The sequence below is a fragment of the Priapulus caudatus genome, unplaced genomic scaffold (genome assembly GCF_000485595.1).
Source record: "Priapulus caudatus unplaced genomic scaffold, Priapulus_caudatus-5.0.1 Scaffold74, whole genome shotgun sequence".
NCBI classification, from domain to species: domain Eukaryota; kingdom Metazoa; phylum Priapulida; class Priapulimorpha; order Priapulimorphida; family Priapulidae; genus Priapulus; species Priapulus caudatus.
In genome coordinates, this window is record NW_014577135.1 from 343238 (window position 1) to 351616 (window position 8379).

The 8379-nt window shown below is 48.7% G+C and overlaps 1 protein-coding gene across 1 annotated transcript in view; it reads left to right on the forward strand.

The window, feature by feature from the left end:
* Positions 1–8379, forward strand: part of LOC106821453 (CUGBP Elav-like family member 4) — a gene marked incomplete in the record, with an annotated part of 62107 nt that overhangs the window by 16042 nt on the left and 37686 nt on the right.

Genomic DNA, 8379 nt, shown 5'->3' on the forward strand with positions numbered 1-8379 from the left:
TGTGTGTGTGTGCGAGCGTGTGCGTGTGCGTGTGCGTGTGCGTGTGCGTGTGCGTGTGCGTGTGCGTGTGCGTGTGCGTGTGCGTGTGTGAGTGTGTGTGTGTGTGCGTGTGTATGCGTGTGCGCGTACGTGCGTGCGTGCGTTCGTGCGTGTGTTCGGGAGTGTCTGTGTGTGCGAGCGGCAGCGCGTCGTAAATGTTTAATGTCCAACCGGCGTGCTCACTGCGATCGTCATCTCACCGAGTGGCCGAGCATCTCCTGTCTTAGCGTAAATTGGCCCTATATATGTTGCGAGCGAGATGGTAAGCGTAGTGCACCCTGCGCGCGCCAGGTGGTGTCGCTGCGGGCGGCAGTGCGGGAGTGAGTCACCGCGGCGTGATTCTGCTGGCTACAGGGAGCCACGCTCGCTCTACCGCGCTGGTGATGAGCATGCTCATTACGGCTTGTCATACCTAATCAGCTGGGCTTTCATCGGATGCGAGCGGATAGGGAAAAAGGAAGGCATTTTTTCCCGCGATGAAATTTCTGTCAATAAGAAGGACGATAATGGAAGCTAACGAAGCAAACATGATAGGCATATCCTACAGTGTCCGTGTTGCCGTGGAGAATTTTTTTTAAGAAGGGGTGCAAATGCATTTTTCGCCGAAATGCGACGCACACGCATAACGAGGGGGCGGGTATGTCTGCTTGAAGAAACGGTACACTGCTACGCCGATGCATTCCTACCGATGTTAAAGGCATTTGAATAACCCGACAATATCTCGTTTGCCATGCGACCACGATTGGAATTCGAGCTTTTTCGGGAAAGTTTACTAGATTTTGCGTCGATTACGCGCTAGACTTGACTCACTGCAGTAGCACTTGCGCTGCTAACAAGCGCCGTACTATTAACCCGTTCCGCGGATTTTTACGAAAACATTTTAGCCGCACAATAGCGCCCGTGGTGAGAACGCAGTAAATCGCCAGCCTAACGACTCCTCGGGGAAGATGATTCTCTCTCGCGCGCTCATGTTTTACTTGGCGTTCGCCTTCGCAATCATCTTAATGCCGCGTATTAATCTTTCGTCTCTGTCTCCGTGCCGAATACCAGCACAAAGGGTCGCATTCTACGCTGTCCCCGAATTTCAAATGTCAGTTCGCTCGAAGCCCTGTGGTTGCTGTTTCGTCGACGTCCTATTATACTCGATAGTGGCACCGCATCGAACGTTCTATTATATTTGATAGGAGGCAGAGACGTATGACAGCACCACGTGGCGGCCGCGGACACGAATGATGTTCACTCAGATTAGATCGGACGTGTGGCTAAAACGTCGGCCATGGCCCGCGGTGATCCCGCCCTGAGCACGGCAATCTTAATCATCTCCGCCGCTTTGTAATCGTGACTCGGGCAAAGGAGGCAGGTGTGGACAGCGCGCGGCCTCTTATTACACGAGCGTATTACCGCAAGCTCGGCTAAATCCAGCCGCGCCCGGCAACCGGCGCGTGCCGGGTGACCGGCTTACCGGCGGCCGCCCGCCGCGAGAGCCTCCGTGCGAGTGATGGGCCGGTCTTCCCGCACTGCTCCGATTTACCTGTGCCGGTACGATCAAAGACTAGCGACGCAGCACTAGTTACCACCCGGGTGCGCACACGTGCCTAGACAACATGTACATATATAGGCTCTCTCTCCCTCTCTCACGCCTCCGCCCTTTCTCTCTCTCTCTCTCTCTCTCTCTCTGTCTCTTTTTCCCCCCACACACTTACGCACGCACGCCGCGCGCAGCACCACCACACACACACACACACACACATACACACACACACACACACACACACACACACACACACTACCACGCCACAAACAAACACAGCACAGCCGCACACCGCTACACGCACGAACGGCACCACACACGCACACACACACACATGTGCGTATATATATATATATATTATATATATTTATATATTATTTATACTGCGTGCGTTGTGTGTGCGGAGAAGTAATACGATGTCATAGATAGATTTATAAGATAGAAGAAAGCAGCTGGATCGAAGGACCGAGTATTTAGGCAATTAGCCTATATTACAGCGGCCCGGTGCTAAATTTCATCTTCCAAAACAATAGAAAACCTAAAGTTTAATAAACGATTTGGCAGTCGGTCCTTAAGGATTTCTTTTGAGTGTACATTGACATTTCCTACGATGGCGCAGGCAGACTTGTCGCACTCTAATATAATATTATATATATTATAATATAATGGATATATGTATACAGGCCCGTTTAGCCACTTGTCTATTGGGCGCTGGGTATCGTTTTTGCAATTGTTGGCAATTTGCTGCTGCCATGCGGCTGTACAGGATTGTACCTGGGAGGGGTGGTCAACGTAACCAAAGTTAGCGAGCACGCAGGGGTGGGTCTTGCGGGGCCCTCCCCAGAAAATTTTAAATTATGACCCCCTCAGTATGCGTTTTCGGCGGCGGAGCAAGGTGGGCGGTCCGGACTTCCCTGACGACCCCCCAAACACGCCCCTACGCTCTGGGCCGCGAAGCGACAGGCGAGGCGGGCCAAGCGACGAGCGGGAGTGGGGCTCAGGAAGGTGTGGAAGGGGCGGGTGTTAACACTGCCTTCACCCTCCCCGCTCGACGATGGAGATTTTCAATTACTTTACACTAAAATGGAGCGACCTGTAGCCTTGACAATTCTTGCCCAAATTTTGCAAATTTTTTTTTTTTTTGCTTGGTGGGGTGGGGGGTGCTCCGAGTCCGGGGGGGCGGGGTGTTCTTTCGACCCCTCGAACCCCCCTGGCGTACGCGCCTTGTGTATTATTATATATAGTATTATATTAGTATTATATATATATATATGGGGGCTGAAGGTCAGTTCTACATGCGGAAGTGAGTCAACAAGGGGGATAATTAGGAAGGAGAACCGAACAATAGCGCCTCCTGTTTTAATTGCTGCTCGATGTGTTGTGTGAATTATTGCGAAGCGCGCTCTAATTGTCGCCCCATATAATCACCATCAATGGTTTTTGTTGACTCTAACGTCTCGGCCCGAAATGAACTTGCAACCCGACTGTTTAGTTGAAAATCAAATGTAAACAATACGCTGAATTGATTGCATGGTGATAGGTTGACCAACACGTGACCGATTCAGGTTCTAAAATGCTCTCTGTGGCTCTCGCGAACCACGAGAAACCACGAGATCGTGCCCCGGTTCCAGTAATAGTGATAGAACTGTCAGACAGTTTGCTTGAAATTGTTTCAGCTTCGTTTCACCGTGGAGGTGTGCAGAGCAATGAACAGGGTTTTACCTACGTTTTGCCCATGCGTGTTTAACCCCAAGGATACCTTCACTACAAATGTGAAACTAAAGTATAAAAATATTCACGAATTAGCCATTGACTGTTCTATTTGTCCTTTCTTTTCTCTTGTCCTTATTTAGGCCTGCGTGTAGTTGCATTATGGTCTAAACATTCAGCGTCGTTAGTAGAGCAACATCGGAGCAGATATCCTCCCTGTGCACTATTATCAGTCGATTTATCTACATTATTCTAAGTACTGTTGACATACTATCTTACGGGATGCGACAGCATCTCGGTCTAGTTTTCACACACGCATTGGGCGGGCTATTTTCGATGGCAATCGTGTCTTGATAAGCCGCCAGTAATAGAACGCGACACGTCTATGTAATGGACCCAAATAAAGCGATGTGATAGAAGCCAATGTGGCGTTGCTTCCTTCACTATTGCTAGTCAGCCTACAAAGCTTTCAATCTCTGTGCGCATGCGCGCGATTAATGTGATAATCCCAGTAATGCTTCCTTGCTAGCCCACGCTATCGTATTCTGCTGCATGTCTATCTATCTATCTATCTATCTATCTATCTATCTATCTATCTATCTATCTATCTATCTATATATTTATTTATTTGTTTATTTATCTATCCATATAATATGTGTATATATATTATCAGGAGTGTATAATATCGAGATTATATTATACACTCCAGATATTATTTAATTATTTATTTATTCATGAACGAAGTATTTGAGTATTATATAAATAAATAAATAATAAATAAATATATTTAATATATATATATATATTATATATATATACCTATATCCAGTTTGCGGCTTTGCCCTAAGTTATGCCTGCGTCTGTCTTTCATCAGTGCACGCAATCATGCGCAATTTTTACACACCCAATTAAACGCGGGCGCCCCCAACCACATAAATTAGAGTACGCTCTAGCACCGCGGACTACAATCCTCATACAGGTAATTAATCCATGTAATGTATATATATATAGGGTCACTGGGTGGTGGTTGCTGACAGCGAGACAGCGGCGAGTGGAGCGGCAAGCAGCAGTACCTCACATCAGAGTTACCCCGCCCTTCTAGCGAAACCACGATGGCACTGCTCGCAGATCTTACACAGATTGCCGTGTACTAAGTGCCGTAAATCTTGTTTAATTTTACTGCCGCCGCAAAAATCGATGCAACTGTAATTTTCGAGAGAAACTGGAAATTTCGTCGTCTTCTCTCCCCGCGTGAGCGGCTTCATTTTGGGCAATTCGCTGTAGCGAGCGTCTGCCAGACGCAATCATGCGAAGCGCGGAGCTCAAGACGCAGCGCATGCCGTGCGCGCGCGCACGTCATCTTGCCTGCTGTTTTATTTGCCGTTCTTGCGCGTGTCCTCGCTGCGACCAAATCTGTTGTATCGCGAAAAGATGGCCGCCGCTGTTTCTCCTAGCGATCTTGCCACGGCCAGCGCTGCGGGTTCGAAATGAAACGGCGGTTCTTGGGGCGCAGTCTCGAAAGAAACCGCTGGTACATTTTCCGCCTCAACGAATTTCCATTTGCGTAGTTTGCCTAATTTAAATGTGCAGTCGCCACCGTAGAAGGATTTTGGGCCAGCGTTATAACGCGAGCGAGCCATCAATAAGTAACACTCTATTTTCGTGTTTCACCGTCGACGTTATTAAAGGGCGCATTATTTAGATCAGCGCACGGACCGTCGCTGGCGCGCGTGCCCGTATGTTGTTAGCCGAGACCTGCGCTTTTCAGTTTTCTATTCACACCGCACGCGTGGCCACCCTCCTCCGTTTTGATACCACTTGCATTCAACGGCCAACGGCGGTCGTCTTTATCCTCTACACCCGCTCGCTGATTAATATACGAGCCGCGTCATATCTTCCACAATAAGCAAATTGCGAGCGACAACAAATATTTACTAACTTAATCTGGAAATTCCCACCGGGGCTAGCGGTGATGTTGCGGCCCGTGTACATGTTACTCTCTCTCTATCGTCTCTCTCTCTCTCCTCTCTCTCTCTCTCTCTGTCTCTTTCTTTCTTTCTTCTCTCTTCTCTCACTCTCTCTCTCTCTCTCTCTCTCTCTCTCTCTCTCTTTTCTCTTTCTCTCTCTCTCTCTCTCTCTCTCTCTCTCTCTCTCGTCTCTCTCTCTCTCTCTTCTCTCTCTCTCTCTCTTTCTCTCTTTCTCTGCTCTCTCTTCTCTCTTCGCGCTCGTCTCTCTCTGTCTATGGTCTCTCCCTGTCTTCTCTTCTCTGGCTCTCTCTCTCTCTCTTCCTTTGCTATCTATCTATTCTATCTATCTATCGATCTATCTATCTATCTATCTATCTATTTCTATCTATCTATCTATCTATCTATCTATCTATCTACTATCTATCTATCTATCTATCTATCTTATCCATCTATCTGTCCGGTGTCCGGTCGTCCGTCGCATCCGTCTCTCTGTCTGTCTGGGATGTATATCTGTCTGTCTCTATTATGGACTCTTGATTATATATGTAATTTATTTATTTATCTATCAATCTACCTCTCTTTATATATATTTATTTGGCTTTCTCTCTCTCTCTCTCTCTCTCTCTCTCTCTCTCTCTCTCTCTCTCTCTGTCTCTCTCTCTCTCTCTCTCTCTCTCTCTCGCTCTCCCTGGCGCTCTCTTCCTTTCGCTCTCACATTCTCTCTCACTCACTTTCTCGCTCGCTCGCTCGCTCCGGGGCGTCGCTTTCACGTGTAAACAGCTTCCGTAATGAATCTAACGAGGTTTTAGCATCGGCAAGACCGCACGTCGTCTGCCGCATCGTCGCCTCAGCAACATCTCCGTCATCTTCCGCACCACCTACTTTTTACTTTAAAAGCCGAGTCCATTGCCATGGAAACGGAGTGTGTTTCCATGGTAACTAAGAGGTATTGATCAGTGTTGTCTATTGCAGCTGATAATGCATGAGTCAGATCAAACAAAAATGAGCCATATTTTTGACTCCATCGTACCACATTTACCCAGCTCTCCCCTGTTAATACTGTGCACGGGTTCACATGGAATTTACCTAACAAGGAGGCAGCAGCACAAAGGAAGCCGTTCGGCAGACGACCATCTGGTTTATGGTCACATAAAGCTAACGGTGTGTTTATCTAACCTTGTGTGGCCGACCGCGCAGCAGTAGCAGCAGCAGCAGCAGCGGCAGTAGCAGGGGCAGCTAGGCCGTGTGCATGCTGCTGTTCGTACGTTATATTGCGACGACCACGGGCGCGGTGGCTAACATCGAGGGAATGGCTGTAGCGGGGGGGGGGAAGAACAACGGTATGTATGCGTGCGGGTGCCGTGTCGGGGAGCGCTGCACTCACGTCCCAGCGCGGCCCAGGATTCGGGTCATGGACGGAGATGAACGGGAGGTGAAGCGAAGCATGTGGCATAGCGGCGCGTGTTGGTCATACTCACTTGAATAAAATGGCTACTTAGACATAATATGTGCTCCCTTACAGCCCTGCGCAAATCCGTTGCACCGATTATGTAACCCTTACAAGTAGCATGTAGGTGTATTCCAGCGAAGGAAGATGCGTTATAATACGACTAGACTATGTGGGAATACACTCCTGCTAGTGGTCCAGCGAATGAACCCATAGGGTCATGTCTATTTTACTTGGTCACTGACACGCAATTGTGTGATGGGGAACCGTACTTACGCTAACGGGGATCGCGATGTTCACGTGATATTGACGTCAAATCGATATAACCAATCAGTTTTCGCTACGTTCGCTACGCATCTCAATAGGGAATACTCAATAAAGTGCGGGATGTGCACATCGCGCTGCTTAGTGGAAGGTTTGCTTTATCTGCTAGAAGAAGCTGCTAATGTTTTCGTACTCGTCTGTTAATGGAACACGGGTGGGGGTTATTTAGCATGTCAACAGCTAAGTTATGCCCTCGTCTGTCTTTCATCAGTGCACGCAATCAGCGCAATTTTTACACACCCAATTAACGCCACACATAAATTAGAGTACGGCTCTAGCACCGCGGACTACAATCCTCATACAGTATATATACTCCATGTATGTATATATATATAGGGTCACTTGCGTGGTTGCTGACAGCGAGACAGCGCGCGAGTGGAGCGGCAAGCAGCAGTACCTCACATCAGAGTTGACCCCGCCCTTCTAGCGAACATCGATGGGTCACTGCTCGCAGATCTTACACAGATTGCCGTGTACTAAGTGCCGTAATCTTGTTTAATTTACTGCCGCCAAAAATCGATGCAACTGTAATTTTCCGAGAGAAACTGGGAAATTTCGTCGTCTCTCTCCCCGCGTGAGGGCTTCATTTTTGGCAATTCCGCGAGCGAGCGTCTGCCAGACGCAATCATGGAAGCGGCGGAGCTCAGACGCAGACGATGCCGTGCGCGCGGGCACGTCATCTTGCCTGCTGTTTATTTGCCGTTCTTGCGCGTGTCCTCGCTGCGACCAAATCTGTTGTATCGCGAAAAGATGGCCGCCGCTGTTTCTCCTAGCGAATCTTGCCACGGCCAAGCGCGCGCGGTCGAAATGAAACGGCGGTTCTTGGGCGCAGTCTCGAAAGAAACCGCTGGTACATTTTCCGCTCAACGAATTTTCCATTTGCGTATTTGCCTAATTAAATTTGCATCGCCAACCGTAGAAGGATTTTGGGCCAGCGTATAACGCGAGCGAGCCATCAATAAGTAACACTCTATTTTCGTGTTTCACCGTCGACGTTATAAAGGGCGCAATTATTTAGATCAGCGCACGGACGTCGCTGGCCGCGCGTGCCCGTATGTTGTTTAGCCGAGACCTGCGCTTTTCCAGTTTTACTATCACACCGCACGCGTGGCACCCCTCCTCGTTTTGTACCACTTGGCTTCAACGGCAACGGCGGTCGTCTATCCTCCTACACCCGTCGCTGATAAATACGAGCCAGCGTCATATCTTTCCCCAGAATAAAAGCAAATGCGAGCGACAACAAATATTACTAAACTTAATCTGGAAAATCCCACCGGGCTAGCGGTGATGTTGCGGCCCGTGTACATGTACTCTCTCTCTCTCTCTCTCTCTCTCTCTCTCTCTCTCTCTCTCTCTCTCTC